The sequence below is a fragment of the Mustela nigripes genome, chromosome 4 (genome assembly GCF_022355385.1).
Source record: "Mustela nigripes isolate SB6536 chromosome 4, MUSNIG.SB6536, whole genome shotgun sequence".
Taxonomy (NCBI): domain Eukaryota; kingdom Metazoa; phylum Chordata; class Mammalia; order Carnivora; family Mustelidae; genus Mustela; species Mustela nigripes.
The window spans coordinates 84,547,993-84,569,616 of NC_081560.1; the positions used below are offsets into that span (position 1 = coordinate 84,547,993).

Below are 21,624 nucleotides of genomic sequence, written 5' to 3' on the forward strand. Positions count from 1 at the left end.
TGGAGAACTTTTGAAAAGAATGGTCAAAGAAGACCCTGTGAGATGACATGTAAAACGAGATCTGAAGGATGAGAACAGCCAACTCCATGAAGAATTAATTGAGGGAGGGCAGAGGGAGGAGCAAACACAAAGACTTTGCGGTTGGAATGATCTTGGTATTTTTTTTTGTTTTTTTTTTTTTTAAGATTTATTTGACACAGAGAGAGAGAGAGAGGGAATACAAGCAGGGGGAGTAGGAGTGGGAGAAGCAGGTTCCCCGCTGAGCAGGGAGCCTTATGTGGGACTCCACTGCAGGACTCTGGGATCATGACCTGAGCCCAAGGTAGAGGCTTAATGACTGAGCCACCCAGGCAGCCTGAACTTAGTATTTTTAAGGAACAGAAAGGAAGGCAACGTGACACTAGTATAATGAACTTAAGTGACAGTACTTCAAGATGAAGTACGAAAGAGGGTTAAGGGCTATGGGGTCACAGGTCATAGCAAACAATTTTATTACAAAGATAGGCAGTTACTGAAGTGATTCTAGAAAGCAGTGATGTTCTGTCTTGCAAAGACCACTCTGACAGCTATATAGAGAACAGAATGGACTGAAGAGCTAAGACTGGAAGCAGTGAGGCTAGTTAAGAAAGTCTTAGTCCCATGCAGAAGATAACAATATATTGGGCTCAGGTGTAATCAGTAGAGATGGCACAAAGTGGGCAATTCTGTTTTACTTGTGAGTAAAATCAACAAGATCTGGAAATGGACTAGGATAGGCAGGCTGGGGGAAAGAAAGAATAATCTAGGTTTTTGGCTTCAGCCATTTTCTGAGATGGCCACATATTTTTAAAAAAATGTTTATGAGAGTACATACAAAAATGTTACACCTGTTAAAGTGACTAGACATTAAAATAAAAAAGTCAAATAGGTAGCAAGAAGAGTCTGAAGCCAGAGATAATGATGAGGGATGGCGATATAAGTTTAGAAGCCATAAACACACTGTCAAGATTTAAAAATCAGAGGTGGGTTACAGAGTATATAAATTTGTCAAAACTGAACAAATGTATACTGCATTAAAATATGTGTCTTTCAGGGCATCTGGGTGGCTCAGTTGGTTAAGCATCTGCCTTCAGCTCAGGTCACGACTCCAGTAGGTAGTCCACTTCTCCCTCTTCCTCTGCCTGCTGCTCCCCCTACTTGAGCATGCGCTCTGTGAAATAAATAAAATCTTAAAAAAAAAAAAAAGCACCTTTCAAAGATCACTTCGATATAAATCATATGGCTGACTGGCAGCAGCTACAGTTATTAGCAGCCAACCAAATCTAAAGGATACGGTTGGGCATAATTTTGTGTCACCCTTTTCTCCCAACAAAACTTTGTAAACATTGTTCTGTCATCTCCCGGAATTGACCATAATTGAGGAGTCTACAGCCTACTAAATTTCTGTCCCACTTCTGTAGGTCATGTTCTCTTTCTGGCCAGGATGCCAAAATAATTCTCTCATTTTCAAAGTTACGAACAACAGGGGTACAGTCAATTTTAAGCATTTCAAAAAAAAATTTCCTGGTAGTTAGCACCTTTCAACTTGCAAATGTATGTTTCATTTCAGAAATTTTTGTATTATATTCCTGAGCAGTTTTTCCTCTTTCATTTGTTGTAATCTCTATTTCAGGGATACACTTTATTCTGATGCAGGACAGTCTTTTTCATGGTCATTTCTTTCCTGTGGCATATCTATAGAGCTGCCATGCTTTCTTTTTTTACTTAAATCTTGATCGTGTTTAACACAGGGAAGTCAACACTGAGCTCCCGCTTATTCTGACATCCAACAGGTTCTGCTTGACAACCTCAACACCCTTCTCACTTTAGCTGGAACCATTTTTATTTCTATACTCACATGTGTGTATGTGTATGCATACATACACACAATTTTCAGTTTGAGAACTGGATACTGCTTTTAAATCTATTTTTCTGTAGCCCAGAGATGCAGGAAATAGGAAAAGGGAGACCTAAGCTTGGATTGAGTATGGCCACTGCTAAAATTTCATTGAGTGTCCTGTATTGTACCTTCATCAGCTTTGGCTCTTGCCCATAATCAAAGCATAATTCAAAATGGCAATTTTCTCTCACTCTGTGAGGTTCAGCTTTAGTGTGTAGGAACTTCTCAAGAATTTTTTCTTGACTTTTTGCTCTCTACTCACCTCTTAGCTCTGCCTCCCTGGAGAGTATTGGTGAGCATGCTCACTGTTTTGTAGGCCTTATCTTTCCTTAGTCTGGCTTCTGGAATATGGGATTGGGATTACAAAGTTTGTCCTATACACCAAGTATCTCCTCATTCCTTCCTTGGCTTCTAGTTTTTGAAGTATTTGGCATTAAGTTGCACATACCCCTTTTTTGTCCTTTTCTATTCTAATTTTTGCCCTCTCTTCTCCCCACCTACTCTTCCCTTCTTTCTTAGTGAAGAAAAACCCTGTTATTTCAAGTACTAAATGTATTCGTTTAAATTACTGGCTCAACTGAAAAGTAAAACTTAAATATTCTAAGATACAGTTGTAAAATGTTAACAACAACAACAAAAGACAAGCTCAAAATGGAGTCACTTGTTCTAACCCCCACATCAGCAAACTAAGACTTACTATCTAACCTAACTGCAACTTCAACCCCTCCTAGAAATATAACCTTAAACCAGTGAATCTGGAACTTCCTGTTCAGCACTAGTGAGGTAATCTGCCTAATAGACCCCTTCCGTACCACAAAGAAAGATGAAATAATCTCCTCTTTCCTTGTCTCTGCCCCTTCTGCCTATAAAAGTATTCCATTTGGTCAGCTTTTTGGAGCTCCTTTCTATTTGCTAGATGGGATGCCACCCAATTCATGAATCATTGAATAAAGCCAACAGAATTTTCAAAATCACTCAGTTGAATTTTTTGGTTTTTTTTTGTTTTTTTTTTGTTTTTTTACCAAAACTAACAACAGCTGCACTTTTACTTCTGTTATTCCTGACAGAGGAAGTAAAGGGAAGACACCCAGTTTCACTTCTTCTAAATTCAAGATACTAAACAGAAAATACAGGACCATAAATTAAGCTCTTCTGTAAACCTGTTTTGAGTAACTCCAAGGGGCGGGGAGGGGGGACCAACTAAAATGCATTTTCCCTCCTCAAACTGACTCCTCTTTTACTATCTACCCAATCTGCTGTTCAAGCATGGAACTCAAGATAATCTTTCTTGTCTCTTTCCCTTTCCTACTACCACCTGTTCAGTATCTGGCACATAGAAGCCATTCGGTAAGTATGAAGGAATAAATTAATATTGTCTATTTGTCATACTGCCAAAACACCTCTCATATAACCCCTTCCTGACCCACTATCAGACCTGGTGCAAGTCCACATCATCTATTACCAGGACTATTTTAAGTCTTTTACTACTTCCTCACTTTCTAAACTCCTGACCTCAACATGTCTATCTCCTCCTTAAAATTATCTAATGATTTCCCATTACCTAAGAAAATAGTTTAATCAGTAGACAAAAGACCCCTTTTTTTTAAACAACCCAATCATAGATTTATCACCTTTACAACCAGTAGCATCCATTATCTTTATCTTCTCCCATTAACAACCTCTCACCTACCCTATCTAATCTGCCATCCATATACATATCCTACAATCTAGCCATGTGGGCTTCTGAATGTACCATACATTTTCATGCTTGCCTTCTAGTCCTGGCCATATTTTCTCTGCCTAAAATAACTTTCTCCCTGTTCTGACCTACTTGACAAGTCATATCAGATTCTTCTAAGGCACAATCATCGGGAAATTAAATTGTGAGAACATATTAGCAGTGGTGTTCAAATGACTTAATTACTTAAAAGAGTAATTTTAGATTTAAGTATTTCAAACCAGCAGGAAAAAAAGGCAGACTAAACACAGCATCTAACTTTACTCCTTTACGATATATAACTGAAACTATAGCAAAGGCATACACATATAAGCACAGAGAGAATAAAGAAAAAAAAATAAGCTTGAAATAAGATACAGGACTAATAACTGACCTAGCAGATCTGAGACAGCAGAAGACAATATGGCATCAAAGGGAGTATCAACCCAATTTACACCATAAAAACCAACAAATGTTTCAAAGGCTGTAGCACAGGTTCCACTAGAAGTGGGAGATCTAGTTGAAAGCTATTAAGACAGCAGATCTAGTTGAAAACTATTAAAACAGCAAATCCACACTCTCACTGCGTATCACTGCATGACTATTTCTCCATGTTCCTGCAGATGACAAAGCCATGTGTGTATCTCTACAAAGACAGGTAAATAAAATTTATCAAATAAAAAAGTTGAAAGTACTTGCCTCTGGAAAAGGGAAAATGTGGGCAAGGTGCTCTAGGGCGGTTATTCTTCCTTAACTTTGTACAATCATCTCTTTGTGATATTTTGATACAGAGTAAGAAATGTAGCTGAACCTTGAACACAAGGGTTGGAGCACAGATCCCCTTGCAGAGTTGAAAATCCACATATGACTTCTGACTTCTCCAACACTTTACTAATAGCCTGCAGTTTACTGAAAACCTTACTGATAACATAAAGAGCCGATGAACACAAATCTTGTATGTCATACGTATTATATACTGTACTCCTATAGTAAAGGAAACGAGAGAAAAGAAAATGTTATTAAGAAATTTTTAAGGAAGAGGGGTACCTGGGTAGCTCAGTGGGTTAATAAGCCTCTGCCTTCGGCTCAGGTCATGATCTCAGGGTCCTGGAATCAAGCTCCAAATTGGGCTCTCTGCTCAGCAGAGAGCCTGCTTCTCCCTCTCTCTGCCTACTTGCAATCTCTGTCAAACACATAAGTAAAATCTTAAAAAAAAAAAAAAAAAAAAAGAATAAAAGAAAAAGAAAAAATCGTAAGGAAGAAAAATTACATTTGTAGTACCATATTTATGAAAAAAAAAATCCGCATACAACTGGACTCACAGAATTCAAACCCCTGCTGCTGAAGGGTCCTCTATATTCGGTCTTCGTTCCTATTACCAGCCCAGAGCTCTTAAAACCCTTTGAATGTCCTACAGAGAGTGGTAAAGGTGTCGTTTGTTTTAATGAAGTGACTTTTGAAAAGCTCCTATATAAGGGTTCTAGTTGCCAGTGGAGTCAACCATGTGATTAAAGGGTTGGAACATTCAGTCCTAGTACCCCCACTATCCCCCAACCTCCTGCGAGCAGAGAGCGGCTGGAGATTGAGTTCAATTGACAATGGTCAATGATTTAATCAATCATGCCTATGTAATCAAGTCTCCATAAAAACCCAAAAGTACAAGATCTGGAGAAGTCCAGGTTGGTGAACATGTGGAGACTGGAGAACGGTGTGCTCAGACAGCATAGAAACTGTGCCCTTTCTCCATATCATGTCCTATGCTTCTCATATCTATCTGTTCCTGTTACACCTTTTTGTAATAAACCAGGAATCTAGTAAGTAAAATGTTTCTCTGAGTACTGTGAGGTGCTCTAGCAAATTACCTGAACTCCAGGAGGGGGTCATAGGAACCTCCAATTTATAGGTAAGTAAGAAGCACTGGTGACAACCTGACTTGTGACTGGCATGCGGGATGGGTAGCAGTGTTGTACAACACAGCCCTTAACTGGCAGGATGTAATGTTACCTCCAGGTGATAGTGCCAGAATTGAGCTGAATTATAGGATACCCAGCTGATGCTGGAAAATTGCTTGGTGGTGTGGGAAAAACATACACATTGGAACTGGCACCAGAATTATACTCTTAATACATATATCTGAAGAACTTCGATAAAATTACAAGTTTTAGATTTCAATTTCCAAATAGTTACAGTTTCAGCAAACTGGAATCCTAATGTTCGTTAATATGATTTCATTATGTAAATATCTTCCAAAACATTCATTTAACATTTTGGACAACCACCTCTTACCTAATGTAGTCTTCATTATTCACAGATTCTGCTATATGCAAATTTGCCTGCTATCTAATTTTTAATTTGTAAGCTCAAAATCAATACTCATAGTACTTTCCTAATCGTTTCCAGACATGCACAGAGTAGCAAAAATCTCGAGATGCCTGATGTGCAGGTTTCCAGCTCACATCAAACAAGATGATGCTGTCTTCTTAAGATAGCTTTCAACTATAAATAAGTTTCCTTTTTGTGGTCTGCTTTGTGACAGTTTTTCAATTTTTTGCTTTTTGTTGCTGATTTTTGTTTAAAATGACCCCCAAGGGTAGTGCTGAAGTGCTGTCTAGTGTTCCCAATGCAAGAAGTCTTTGAGAGGAAAACACTGGCAACAATCTCTTTAACCTTGGCCACAGCAACTTCTTGCTAGACACACATCACCAAAGCCAAGGGAAACAAAAGCAAAAATGAACTATTGAGACTTCATCACAAGAAATTGCTTTTGCAGGGCAAACAAACAGTTGACAAAACTAAAAGGCAAACTACAGAATGGGAGAAGATACTTGCAAATGATTTATTACATAAAAGCCTAGTACTCAAAACCTATGAAGAACTTACCAAATTCACCACCCAAAAGGCAAAAAATCTAATCAAGAAATGGGCTGAAGACATGAACAGTCATTTCTCCAAAGAAGGCATACAAATGGCTAACAGACACATAAAAAATGCTCACTATCACTTGGCATCAGGGAAGTACAAATCAAAATCACAATGACATACCACCTAACACTGGTCAAAATGGCTAAAATTAAACCTCAGGGAACAATAGATGTTGCAGAGAATGTGGAGAAAGGGAATCCTCTTACATTGTTGGTTGGAATGCAAACTGGTGCAGCCATTCTGGAAAACAGTATGGAGGTTCCTCAAAAAGTTAAAAACTGAACTACCCTATGACACAGCAACTGCACTATTATTTATCCAAACAATAAAAACATCATGATCCAAAGAGGTACATGCACCCCAAAAGTTTATAGCAGCAATGTCCACAATAGCCAAAATGTGGAAAGAGCCCAGATGTCCATCAATAGGTGATGGATAGACATGTGGGGGTGTGTGTGTATGCACATAGAATGGAATATTAATCAAAAAGCCATAGAAGGTATTATGCGAAGTTAAAAAAGTCAGAGAAAGACAAATACTGTATGATTTCACTCTTATGTGAAACAAAACAGACAACCATAGGGGGAGGGAAGGAAAAATAAAATAAGATGAATCCTGAGAGGGAGGCAAACCATGAGAGATGTTTAACTTCAGGAAACAAACTGAGGGTTGCTGTAGGAGAGGTGGGTAGGGAGATGGTATAATTGGGTTATGGGCATTAAGGAGGGCACTTGATGGAATGAGCACTGATAAAGCACTAAATTCTACCCCAGAAACTAATAACACATTATATGTTAACTAAATAGAATTAAAAAAAAAAATTTTTTTTTTAAGATTTTATTTGTTTATTTGACAGAGAGAGATCACAAGTAGGCAGAGAGGCAGGCAGAGAGAGAGAGAGAGAGAGGAGGAGGAAGCAGGCTCCCTGCTGAGCAGAAAGCCTGATGCGGGACTCGATCCCAGGATCCTGAGATCATGACCTGAGCCGAAGGCAGCGGCTTAACCCACTGAGCCACCCAGGCGCCCCCCCCAAAAAAAAAATTTTTTTTAAAAGAAGGCTTTAGGGACGCCTGGGTGGCTCAGTGGGTTAAGCCACTGCCTTCGGCTCAGGTCATGATTCCAGGGTCCTGGGATCGAGTCCCGCATCGGGCTCTCTGCTCAGCAGGGGGCCTGCTTCCCTTCCTCTCTCTCTCAGCCTGCCTCTCTGCCTACTTGTGATTTCCCTCTGTCAAATAAATAAATAAAATCTTTAAAAAAAAAAAATAAAAAAAAATAAAAAAGAAGGCTTTAACATACCTTATGAAGAAAAATGTGTTAGATAAATTTCATTTACATATGAGTTACAATGCTATTCACCATGAATTCAATGTTAATAAACCAAAACTAAGTAAGATGTCTTTAAACAGTAAAACATATGGAACAAGGCTGTGCATTAAACAGTTGATGAAAATGCTGTGACCAGTGGCTCACAGGAATTTAACCCTGTATTTCCCCTTGAAGCTAGGCTTTAATGTTTACTAATTCAATGTTTGTCCCGCCTTATAGAACACAACCACTGTAAAAACCAAGAATCAACTATAATTGGACTTAGTGACCGGGCTTAGTTCTCAGAAAATAGATGCAGAGTTAATGGTAAAGTAGAAATGAGAATCAAATTGTGTTCCTTGGGTTTTCTTTTCCTATAGTTACAGCAGCCAACTTAAAACTAGGATTCATGGCTTTTATGTACCAGAATACTTCTTATGCGATGAGCAAGCTATCGTCAGAAACCAAGTCATTTTTAAAATGATCAACATACTGCTGGTCAGCAAATCTCACCATTTTACGCAACACCATTATTAATATGTCCACATCATCAACTCAGGGAGGGGGGGGCTTTGTTCCATATTACTACAAACTACCAAGCCAAGTGACCTAAACTGCCTGGAAACTCAGGAATGCACCACAATTTAACAGCCACTAAGCCTACAACATTCTTTCAATATTCTCTCTCTCTCTTTTTTTTTAAGATTTTATTCATTTGAGACAGAGAACATGAGTCAGGAAGAGGGGCAAGGGAGAGGAAGAGTGAGAGGCAGACTCCCCAGTGAGCAGGGAGCCCAATATGGGGCATGATCCTAGGATCCCGGATTATGTCCTGAGCTGAAGGCAGTTTCTTAACTAATTGAGCCACTTGGGTGTCCCTAAACTTACAACATTCTTCTAATCTGACAGAATTTTCTATAAATCAGGAAAGTAATAGTTTAATTTCCAGTACATTCAAACCCATACCATGGAGAAAAAGTACTTTCTAAACATGCTACAACTACTACTTAAACCAGAATCATGAGCCCAACTACACAGTTTATTATTTTCATTTTTGTTTTATCTTTTCAACAATAAAAGATTAAAGTAATTGCTCAACAACTGCAACTATTCCATTTCTCTTCTCTCTGTCACAGCAAAGCTTTGCCATCTCTTCCAGTTTCTCCACCTTTTCACTCCAATCCAACCACGCCTTTACTCCCCACACTACTGAAAGCTCTCTTGAAGGATACCAATGACCTCTCATTGCTAAATCCAATGGTCCGGTCTCGGTTGTTCATTGTACTCAATCTACCTGCAGTATTTGATGCACCCAATTATGTTCCCTCCTCTTGGAACACTTTCTCACTTAGCTTCTAGGAAATCTCTCTTGGGTTTTAACTTTTTGGCTACTCTTCAGTTTCTTTGCTGGCTCTTTTCTTCTCCTTGAGTTCACTGCTTGGACATCTTCTCTGGCTTTATTTAGTACCTTGGTGATCACTTCAGGTATCTTGGTTTAGATACGATGTATATAGATTCCATCTGCAGCCTAACCTGTCCCCTAAATCTACTAATTTAGAAAAAGTCAGATAAAAGTTTCCTTACTTAAGGATGCCTCAGAGACTTCTCCTGTGCATTAATATCCAAGAGAAGACTATGTACACATTATGTTACACTTATTTAGAACAGAATCCTTTCTTCACGGTGCATCTTGTAAGACATACAATTAACTAAGCCACTAAATATAGCATACTAAGCTGTCTTTCAAGTACTTCCAACTTCTCACAGCATGAATTAATTATATTAAAATGTGCAAACTTTCCCTCTGATTTTACAGAGGTAATAACTGAGTTTGAAGTTTTCAAAGTAACTCACTCCATTAAGAGTCTGCCTCAAAGTTCTCCTTATGCAAAGAGAAATTATGTCTCTCTTAAGTTCCAGCATGGAGCTCAATGAGAAATTAAAGTATTTGCTTCTTGATATAATGCCCTGTGAAAACACATTATATCTGTGGTACTTCTGCCCAAAGTATATATACTAAGTCCAACCATGGAAGAAAAAACAACCAACATAAAATGGAAGGACATTCAACAAAATAACATCTCAACACTTAAAAAAAAAGTCATTTTCATGAAATACAAGCAAAGGTTTACGAAATATTCTAGTTTAAAGGAAACTTAAAGAGACATGATAACTAAATGCAGCATGCAATCCTGGATTTTCTTTTGTTAATCTGGATAGCATTGTGACAATTGGTGACATGTGAGTAAACTGAGCAGATTAAGTAATAGTATTGTATCCATGTTAATTTCCTGATTTTTAGTCACTGGTATTTTGCTTATGTTGGTGACTCATCTTGTTTTTAGGAAATAAAACTGAAGTATGCAGAGGTAAAGGAATAACATGACTCAAATGAGTCAGGGGAAAAAATTGTACATATGAATAAAAGTAAGGATAAAACAAATGTAGGAAAATGGTAATATATAGTTAATCTTGGTTGAAGGGTACACAGAAATTCTTTATACTACTTTTTTTTTTTTAAGATTTAATTTATTTTAGAGAGAGAGAGGAAGCATGAGCAAGGGGAGGGGCAGAGGGGGAGGGTTAGAAAGAACCCCAAGCAGACTCCCTGCTGAGCTTGGAGCCTGATGCAGGGCTCAATCCCAGGACTCCAATAACATGACCTGAGCCTAAATCAAGATTCAGATGCTTAACCAACTGAGCCACCCAGACCACCCTAGTATTCTTATGTAACTCTTCCTTGAAGTCTGAAATTATGTCAAAGTAAAAAAGAAAATAGCTATAGTAAGCTTTAATTCAGATTTTAAAACCTTCCTTTTCATGTTAATTTTCTATATACAAAATATCAACTTAATACACAAACAGCCTTCCTCTTATAATTAAGTTTATTTTCTCATTTAGTGTGGTTGCAGTGATGGATAAGAATAGGATAAGCACAAGAAAACTATCCCTATGTTTTTGATTTTACAAATTTACAAATCCACCTCCATCAAAAGACAAAGGTCATTTCAGTTGCCTGTGATCAATGAGGAGACATTTTTAGATACACTCCTCTAATATCTTAAAGTCCATTTCCTCCACAGAGATTTTTAACAGTGTTTAATACCTATTACTTCAAAGGTTAAGTTAAATTGACTGATCACAATATAAAAAATAACTCTGGATCACAGCAGCATTTTTGTCATTATTGCAAATATTCTCTAATGGTGGTAAAAATAAACGGAATGATTACTGCCTTAGAGAAACAAACACTTCTCATTAATGTCCCCTAGTAATAATCTAGTCATGTTTTTCACACTCACACAATTTTTGCCATGAGAACTGGGTTTATAAAAGAAGAAAATGCAATTAGTTGTTCACCTTTTAACTCATCATACGTTCCTACATTTGTTTTAAATGAAATAGGAATGCTGAGGAGGATGAACATAGACACATTCATCCAGTCGAAACATATGGTAAATTTTGGTTCTGGATATGTAAAGCTAATAACACTCTGAAATCATGGGACTTAATTAAAACAATAAAAAATGGTACTTTATGTACCTTCCCTTAAAGTTATAACTTTAAAACTTAATATGCAGGAGCTTCTACTTCTAACCATGATGAAGTATCAAGGACCAGATTTATCTTCCCATCTTAAAACTAAAAATATGGACACAATAGTGAAAAGCTTTCAGACATTGGGCAACAGGCAGCACAATCTCTGAAAGAGGCAAAAAAAGTAAGCTATAAGACTTCCCAAGTGTAGAGTTTCCAGGATACAATACTAAGATGGGAAAACAAGATCCAGGCAGACTCCCCAAATTGAGAAGACTGATAAGGGGGTTCAGGGACACCAAGGCAGCTACAGTTCCCAGGGCAAAGTACCAGAAAGAAGAAAGCAGCACAAAGAAAGCTCTGGAGTTCTGTAGAGCATTCCCCCTGAGTCTCCTGCTGAAATACTGATCAGCACATGGATGCAGGGAAACTATCTGAAACCAGGGACAGACCCACCAGAAAGGAGCAAGGAAAACAATCACCAAAGTTCACCCAGGATTGATAAGAGTTCAGAGTGAAGAAATCCTATAACAATGGGCAACAGCTAGAATACCCAGAAGGGCACTGTGCCTGTAGTAGGAACAAATTAGCTTATACTAAAGGATGCTCAGGTCTCACCTAACAAAGCTTAAAAAGCAAGCCTTGGAAAATTAAACTATATCTAAGTGACTTAACTATATTTCAGAAGAAACCTCAAAATATTAAAAATAATACAAAGAAAACCAGCTCCAAACAACAAAATTCACAATGTTTGATATCCAAACAAAAATTAGTAAGCAGGGAAAGAAATACAAAAATACAATCCATCTGAAGGAGGAAAAATCAGTTCTAAAAATGGACCCAGAAATGACAAAAGTGTAAGTAAGGAAGGACTTTAAAACAGGTATTACATACAAAACATTGCTGCAAAAAACTAAAGGAGACAAAAATAAGTGAAAGCAGCCTTATGTTCATGGATTGGAAGACCTAGGATTATTAAAGAAGTCCACACTATCCAAAGTGATCTACAGATTCAGCACAATTTCTATCAAAATTCCATGGCTAAATTTTTTTTTTTTTTTTTTGCAAACATAGAAAAATCCATTCTGAAATTCATATAGAATCTCAAGGGACCCAATACACAAAATAATTTTGAAAAAGAAGAACAAAGTTGAAGGGCTCACAATTTATTTCAAAACTTATTACAAACTTATACTAACCAAAACAGTGTACGACTGGCATAAAGGCAGACAAAAAGACCAATGGAAAAGAACAGAGTCCAGAAATAAACCCTCAGGTATATGGTCATGTATATGGTCAAATGATCTTTGAAAAGAATGCCAGGAGCACTCAGTGGGAAAGAACACTCTTCAACAACTGATGCTGGGAGAACTAGAGAGTCACACGTAAAAGAATGAAGGTGGCCCCTTATACCACATATAGAAACTAACAAAAAAATGAATAAAGACCTAAAACTATTAAACTCCTAGAAGATTAACTTAGGCACAAAACTTCGTGATTTTGGACTTGTCAATGATTGCTTGGATATGACATCAAAAGTATAGACAACAAAAGCAAAAACAGATAAATGGAACCATCTCAAACTTAAAACTTTTGTGCATCAGAGGCTAGAATCAATAGAGTGAAAAGTCTAAAATATTTGCTCATTATATAACTGATAAGGGATCAATAACCAAATATATTAAGAACTCCTTCTTAACAACAAAAAATCACACAACAAAAAATCACTCAATTAAAACACAGGCAAAACACCTGAATAGACATTTCTCCAAAGATGATGTACAAATGCCAACACACATATGAAAAGGTGCTCAAAATCACTAAACTTCAGGGAAATACAAATCAAAACCATGAGATATCACCTCACACCCATCAGGATAGCTAATATCAACAAAACTGAAATACCAAGGGTTCATAATGATGTAGAAAAATCGGAACCCTGTGTACTGTTAGTGGAATGGTAAAATAGTGCAACCATTACGGAAAACAGTACAGATGTTGCTCAAAAAATTAAAAATAGAATTACCATATACCCAGCAATCCCATTTCTGGATATATATCTAAAAGGAGTGAAGGCTTGGTCTTGAAGAGATATTTGCATACCCATGTTCAGAGCAGCACTATCCACAATAACCAAGAGGTAGAAGTAAGCCAAACGTCTACCAATGGATCACTGGATACAAAAAATGATGTACATATGTATAATAAGATATTATTCAGGCTTAAAGGAAATCCTGTCATAAACTACAACATGGATGAATCTTGAAGACATTATGCTAAATGAAATAAACCAGTCACAAAAAGATAAATACTATATGATTTCATTTATATAAAATACCTAGTATAGTCAAATTCATAGAGACAGAAAATAGAAGAGTAGTTATCTGGATTTGGGTAAGGAAAAAAACAGGATATATTTTAGATTTATCAGATGAAAAAGTTCCAGAGAGTTATTTCACAACAATGTGAATATACTTAATACTCACAGCCTGGTTAAGTAAAAAGGGTGAAAATGCTTAAGATGGTAAATTTTATGAGATGTATTTTTAATCATAATTTTTTTAAAAATCTATTTAGAATCCACATATTTAAGAAAGTAAAAGAAGAAAGCATGAGCACTGTTAAGGAAAGACATGGAAGACACATACAAGATTCAAATCAAACTTCTAGAGATGAAAAATACAATGTTTAATAAGAAGAATACAATGGATAAGATTAACAGCAGATTAGAAATCTGTATAAGAAAATGTTAGTAATTTTAGAGACACAGAAATAGACATTATCCAAACTGAAGCAAGGGGGAGATAAAAAAAAACAAAAAAGAAAAAAAACCAGTATCACTTAGGTGTGAAACAATTATCAATTCATCAATGTATGTGTAACTGGAGTACCAAAATGAAAGGAGAGAGTGAAGGAAGAGATAAAAACTATTTGAAAAAATAATGGCGAGAATTTTTCTATATTTGAAGACAATAATAAATCTGCAAATCCAAGAACTTTAACCAACCCTAAGTATAAGAAACATAAAACTACACCAAAGCATATCAAAATAAAAGTGCTTTAAACCAGTAGTAAAAGATCATTCTGTAAGTAACTAGAGACAAAAAACACTTTTAGTATGAAGAAATAACCATTAACAGTAGATTTCATGTCAGAAAAATGCAAGTGAGAAGATAGTGCAGCATCATAAAAGTCTTATCATTAAAGTTGTTAAAGAAAAAACTGCCCATCTAGAATTCTCTACCCAGCAAAAATACATTTGAAAACTGAAGTACCAAAAAAGGGAAGGGGGTAGTTTCAGACATATAAAAGCTAAAAAAATTCCCAGCAGTAATTCAGCTTAAAATAAATGCTAAAGTTAATCAGTCAGGGAGAAGGTAAATGATACCAGATGGAAAAGGAATTTCAAAGGAAGGAAGAGGCTTGAAAGTGGGACAAATATGGTTAAAATAAGAACCCTTTTCCTAAATATTATTTTTAACTCCACTTAAGGGAATTGACCATTTAAAGCTAAAAAACTAAAAATATATTGTGGGATTTAAACATATGTAGAACTAAAATGTATGACAACACAAGAATGAGGAGAAATGGAACTAGAGTGTTATAAGGCTGTTATATAATATGTGAGGTGGTATTTTACCTAAAAATAGACTGAAACACTACAAACAAACAAAAACAAACCCAAAGGGGCACCTGGGTGGCTCAGTGGGTTAAAGACTCGGGTCATGATCTCGGGGTCCTGGGATGGAGCCCCATGTCAGGCTCCTGCTCAGCAGGGAGCCTGCTTCTCCCTCTCTCTCTGCCTGCCTCTCTGCCTACTTGTGATCTGTTAAATAAATAAATAAAATCTTAAAAAAAAAAAAACCCTATAGATAATAAAAAGATACAAAGGAAGAGTCATAAAAAATACTCAAGTAATACAAATTACAAGGCAAAGAGCAAAAACAAAAATACAGATGGGACAAATAAAACACAAATAGCAAGATAGTAGATTTAAACCCAACAATATCAATAATCACATTAAATATAAACGCTCTAAACTAAAAAGCAAAGATTAGAAAACTGGATAAGAAAACGAAGACTGAACTATATGCCACCTACCAGAAATCTACTTCAAATATATACAAATGGATAAAAGTAAAAGGAAGGAAAAAGATGCACCTCGCTAATATCAATCAAAACAAAGCTAGAGAGGCAATACTGACAAAGTAGATTTCAGAGCAAAGCATATTACCAGAAATAAAGACAGCCATTTCACAATGATAAAGGGATCCAATTTATTAAAAAATCACAACAATCTTAAATATGAATCAATCTAGTAACAGAACTTCAAAATATATGAAGCCATACTGATGAAAATATAAGCAGAAATTGGCAAGTCCACAATTATATTTAGAGATTTCAATACCGTTCTTTCAAAATTGCTAGAACAAGTAGACATAAAATCAATAAGGATAGAGAAACCTTGAGCAATTCTATTAGTCAATTTGATCCGACATTTACAGCTACTCCACCCAACTTTCTTTTCAAGTGCACATGAATCATTTACCAAGACAGAGCATATTCTGGGGTCATAAAACAAGTCTCAATAAATTCGAAATGCTTCAAATTTCACAACGGATATTCTCTGAGCACAGTGAGATTAAATCAGAAATCAATACCCAAAAATTTCCATGTGCATACTCATTTATAACCATTGGGGTCAAAGAAGACATCACAAATAAAATCAGCAAGGATTTCTGAACTGAATAAAAATGAAAATACAACCTATCAAAATTCATGGGATGCAGCCAAAGCACTATTTAGAGGAAATTTTATAGCATTAAACCCTTATATCAGAAGACAATAATAACCTTTAAAACTCAAGCAAATAAAATGCAAAGTAAAGAGCAAAAGGAAAATAATAAAGAACAGAAATCAGTGAAATTGAGAAGAAAAAAATCAATGAGGAATACCAAAAGCTGTTCCTTTGACTAGCAATAAAATAGACAAATCTCTAACCAAACTGAAAAGGGAAAAAAGGGAAAACAATACACAAATTAACAGTCAGGAATGAAAGAGGGAACATAGCTATAGATCTTAAAACATTAAAAAGATAATAAGAGAATATTATGAATATTATGAACAATTTCATGCCAACTTAACAACTTGGATTAAACAGACAAACTCTTTGAAAGATAAACAATTGCTGTGCCTGGATGGAGCAGTTTCTTAAGCATACAGTTCTTGGATTCAGCTCAGGTTATGATCTCAGAGTCCTGAGAGGGAGTCCCAAGTCTAGCTCTGTGCTCAGCATGGTCTGCTTAAGACTCTCTCCCCTCTCTCTCTGCTCATGCTCTCACTCTCTCAAATAAATAAATCTTAAAAAAAAAAAAGATGGAAACTAATGATGCTCATTCAAAAACAAATAAAGAAATTATTAATGAAATTAATATTAATAAGGTTTTAACAACTACTTTAATTTCATTAATAATTTCATTATTAATGAAATTAAAGTAGTTGTTAAAACCTTTCCCACAAAGAAAACTCTAGGTATAGGTATACAAGTCACTTAGTATTATCTTAAGTTCAAGATACACTGAAGGATCTAATATTTATTAACTATCATCATGTGCTGGCATTAAGAATATAATTTTAATTTGACTATATTAGTATTCAGCAACATCATTCTAGAAGGAAGCTGTGTGAACTGGTTAATATGAGGCTAAATTAAAACCAAGGAGACTATTAATGACCTGGAGAAAAAATGATAAGCATCTAAAGTAAGTCAGTGGCAATGAGGGATGGATGATAGGACAGGGCATAGTTAGAAGATGGATAGCTAATAAAGACAAAGACCAGACGTATTTACCGAATGGACATGAAAGGTACAGAAGAAAAGATGCTCCATGACTCTTGGCTTAACGATAGAAGAACTATTCACTAGGATAGGGAATACAGAGAAGAAACAGATTTGGGAACAAGAAGACAGGTTTACCTTCCAATATATGATACATTCACTGCCCAAGAGATACATAGTAGGCAATGGGATATAGAGAATCAATACTTGTGAAATACATGTAGTTAAATTAACCTGCTCTATCTCCCAAGATTACTTGTATTAAAAGCCTTCTCTATAACTGTAAAATTAATGGTTTTTATCTGTTAAAAGAATTTCAGAGATAAGAATGTGACAAAGTGATTTGAAGAAAAAAGCCCCTTTCTGTGTATATACTAAACTCACAGTACAAGAGATCCAATTTCAGTATTCTTTTTTATTGTTATTTAGAGTAGCAAAACCTAAGCCTTGCGCAGTGGCAGTATCGTGGCCAATGAGGTTTATCCGAGGTGCAATTATTGCTAATAGAGTAGCAAAACCTTATTTATTTACTCTACCTGGTTTAATGAGTCTGACCTACTTTCGTCAGGAAAAAAAAAAGTTGAGAATATGAAGCTCTTTCCTATCTTTTCTATTGTTTTGTAAGTAGCAGCAATGACTTTTTATTATATATACTGCCAAAGCGAGCATGCAATGACTTGATTTTTAATTCAACTCTGCCTGCTGCCTGTATAATATCCTATTGTCTCCTCTTAAGGTTTTATTTCTTTGCCATTTTTTGGCTTTCTTTACTGTATCTGAGAATCAAATTTAAAAACACACACATACAAAAACAAAAGACCTGTACAGGGCACCTGGGTAGCTCAGTCAGTTAAGCCTCGGACTCTAGATTTCAGCTCAGGTCATGATCTCAGGTTGTGAGATTAAGCCCTGTGCCAGGCTCCACACCCAGCGTGGAGCCTGCTTAAGATTCTCTCTCTGGCTCTCCCTCTCTGCTCATCTCCACTAAGACAAACAAACAAACAAACAAACACACCTGTTCAACTTAAATAACAGCAACAACCATTTTCTGAACATGTCTTATAAGCCAGGCAATGTGTCAAGGGCTTTATGTACATTAGCTCATTTAATTTTCAAAATCTTATACAGTAAATATCTCCATTTATGATTAAATAAAACTGAACCTCAAAAAGATTACATAATGAGCTCAAAGTCACACAACTGATGGACTGTAGAATTGAGACTTGAACCCAAGTCTGCAGAGGACCAAAACTCATGCCATGCAACTTTAAGCTTTTTACTATCTGTAACAGACCTTTTACAGGATGTTTTATTAAGGTGTTTTCATTCATGCAACAAATATCAGTGCCCGCTCCACATCTTCATAATTTCTGTAGAAACACTTTTAACAGCCCTTTTCTCCCACTGTTTCTGAAACTGGAAAGCTGCATACAGTGCACTTTTCCCCCTCTTTACTTCCTCTCATTAAATGTCAAATTCAATCATGTTATGATTATTATCAGGTAGTGGTTCAGCCACAGCCATTTCCTGCCCAGTTCCTGTTCACTACTCAGAATGAAGTCCAGCATATTTTCTTTCCTAGTGTTGTAAAACTACCTGTTCTAGGAAGCAGTCTGTTTTTCTCACGTGAAAACTGATCTTTATATTTTGTGTCCTTTTAGCAATTTGTATGAGGCTAACAATTTGGAATTAAAACACAGCCTTCCTAAATGGCATTTAATATTTTCAACTTAGTCAAATAATTCTGGTCATGAAGTGATCTACATTTATAAATCCAATGAAAGTTATTTATGGTTCTGTGCTAACCTGAAGGGAAGATACACAAGTGGGGTTTTTTCTCAGATTTTTATTTTTATTTTTTTATTTATTTTTTTTTTAAAGATTTTATTTATTAATTTGACAGAGAGAAATCACAAGTAAACAGAGAGGCAGCCAGAGAGAGAGAGAGATAGGGAAGCAGGCTCCCTGCTGAGCAGAGAGCCTGATGCGGGACTCGATCCCAGGACCCCGAGATCATGACCTGAGCTGAAGGCAGCGGCTTAACCCACTGAGCCACCCAGGCGCCCTTTTCTCAGATTTTTAAAGAACAGCCCCAATTTAAAACATTCTGTCCCACCATTAGGTCTCAAATTTGGATTCAGAAAAGGCAGTCAGCATATATCAAAGGGTAGTTTACAATACTGGCTATATATGGCTACATACTAGGTAAAGGGTTAAGGGAAACAACAGTCACTTTAAGATTCTTCTTTTTTAATCCCAAAATACATTCCACAAATTAAGTGCAAATGCCTGTAGTGTTATAAGTCTTCCTTTATAGCTTAGAATGAAACATTGCAATGAAATAATTAAAGTGCTTAGTTGGACACGTTTGGAAAAGAAGTTTTAATTGTCACTGGGGGAAATAAGTATTAAATGGTAAATAGTACATAAAAATGGAACAATGCACAAACTGTTGAGGATTTCCTACAATTTTAATATCTAAGTTTGCAACTTCCAACTGCCAAAATTGGGTCATACTCACCTTGCCCAGCCACATTTAACACAATTACCATTTAAATTTTCGCCTTCACAAATACTTTTTACACAAAGCTACAATTACTTGCCATTCCCTCAACAATCCATATTCCTGTCCTTGACCCTGCCTCCTGTTCTCTGTGGGATGCCCTCCTTCCCCAACAGTGAAAAACTACCACTTAACCCTTTAAGGCTCCAGAGCTAGCTCTCCGCAACTCCTCCAACCCCTCTCCACTCTGAATATTATTTAGTCTTCTTTATTCAGGGCTTACCAGTGTGCTAGTACTTTACATACTCTGTTTAATGCTTACTACTCCCCTTTGAAGTAATTCTTCTCTACTTAACAGATGAGAAAACTGAAATTGAGAAAGGTTTACTATCATTTTAAAGGTCACAAGGCCAAACAGGAATTCAAATACTGGTATGTCTAAACTTCAACTGAATTCTCTTCCATTAAATCAGACTCAGGGTGCCTGGGTGGCTCAGTCCTTAAGCATCTCCCTTCGGCTCACGTCATGATCCCAGGGTCCTGGGTTCCAGCCCAGCATTGGGCTCCCTGATTGGTGGGAAGCCTGCTTCTCCCTCTTCCACTGCCCCTGCTTGTGTTCCTCTCTTGCTGTCTCTCTCTGTCAAATGAATAAATAAAATCTTTAAAAAAAAAATCAGACTCTATGGCACTCTCTTATAGTATATATTGTATTGTATTATCATTATTTATTTCTCTCCCCCACTGAAGACAGGAAAGGGGACTCCATCCATATATCCCCAGCAATACTCAACAGTGCCTACATACAGAGACTCAAAGTGTTACCCAATATGTACAATACTCTTCTTCAGTTTATGATTTTGCAGCATTATTTTCCACTGATTATTCTCCTTGTACTAGGTATCTAAGAAGCCACTGTGGTGGTAAAGCATACTGGCTTGGAATTTAGGCTTTGTAACATTGCCTGGATGTGAATCCCACCTCCACCAACTTATTAGCTGAGAAATCTTGAACAAATGAGTTAACCAAAGTTGTGGTTAACTCATCTATAAAATAGAACAGTAATCATAGTACATACCTTATAGCATAATAAAGATTAAACAAGATAGTATGGAAGCAATCCAACTATTTTTCAATTCTCATTTTTCCTACATGCCACCCTAAATTTTCTTTGGCTTAGTTTAGTGTAGACTTTTTAATTACAAATTCCTTGAACTTCTGTATTATATGGACTAGCAAAAAGGTTCCTTGGTTTAAAAATTGTTCAGGCCAAAAAAAGTAAAATAAAATAAAATTGCTCAGGCCAGGATGCCCAGCTGGCTCAGTCAGCAGAGCATGTGATTTTTGATCTCAGAGTTGTGAGTTCCAGCTCCACAATGGATGTGGAGCTAACTTAAAAATAACAAAACAAATAAAAATTGCTCAGACCATCTACTTCATTTTTAGGACAAACTGTCCACTGCCAGTCTGGACTAAAAAAAAAAAAAAAAAAAAAAAACCTTTACTCTGGGAAGTTTGACTATACAAGAGTGCCCCCACTGTACATTATACTTTTTTCTCTTACTACATTTTCATGCCCTCTCAGAAAGTGGTAAAAGTTACAAAACACACTTCCTACCTTCCTAACACCTAACTTAATACTATCTGATCCACTAACCTGTGTGGGAGTCAAGCTATTTCCCCAGTAATAAATTTCCATGGAATCACCTATGTCTGGTCTCAGGCATGGCTCATTCTCTCCAGACCTCTAGATTGCTTTCCTCTGGAATCTGTGGAGGCTGAACCACTACAACTGAGAGCGGACACCAATTTTCTTCTCTTCAGCTTAACAATGTTTACTCCAAGAAGTTAGGATTTCAAATTGTTATGCCATTTTACAGCTCTTT

At 36.4% G+C, this 21,624-nt stretch overlaps 1 protein-coding gene and 1 pseudogene across 2 annotated transcripts in view; one reads left to right on the forward strand and one right to left on the reverse strand.

The window, feature by feature from the left end:
• The window catches only part of PHTF2 (putative homeodomain transcription factor 2), a 118,915-nt gene that overhangs the window by 95,889 nt on the left and 1,402 nt on the right, over positions 1–21,624 (reverse strand). The gene's annotated exons all lie outside the window — the stretch shown is intronic.
• On the forward strand, positions 17,682–17,747 carry LOC132016978 (U4 spliceosomal RNA; annotated as a pseudogene).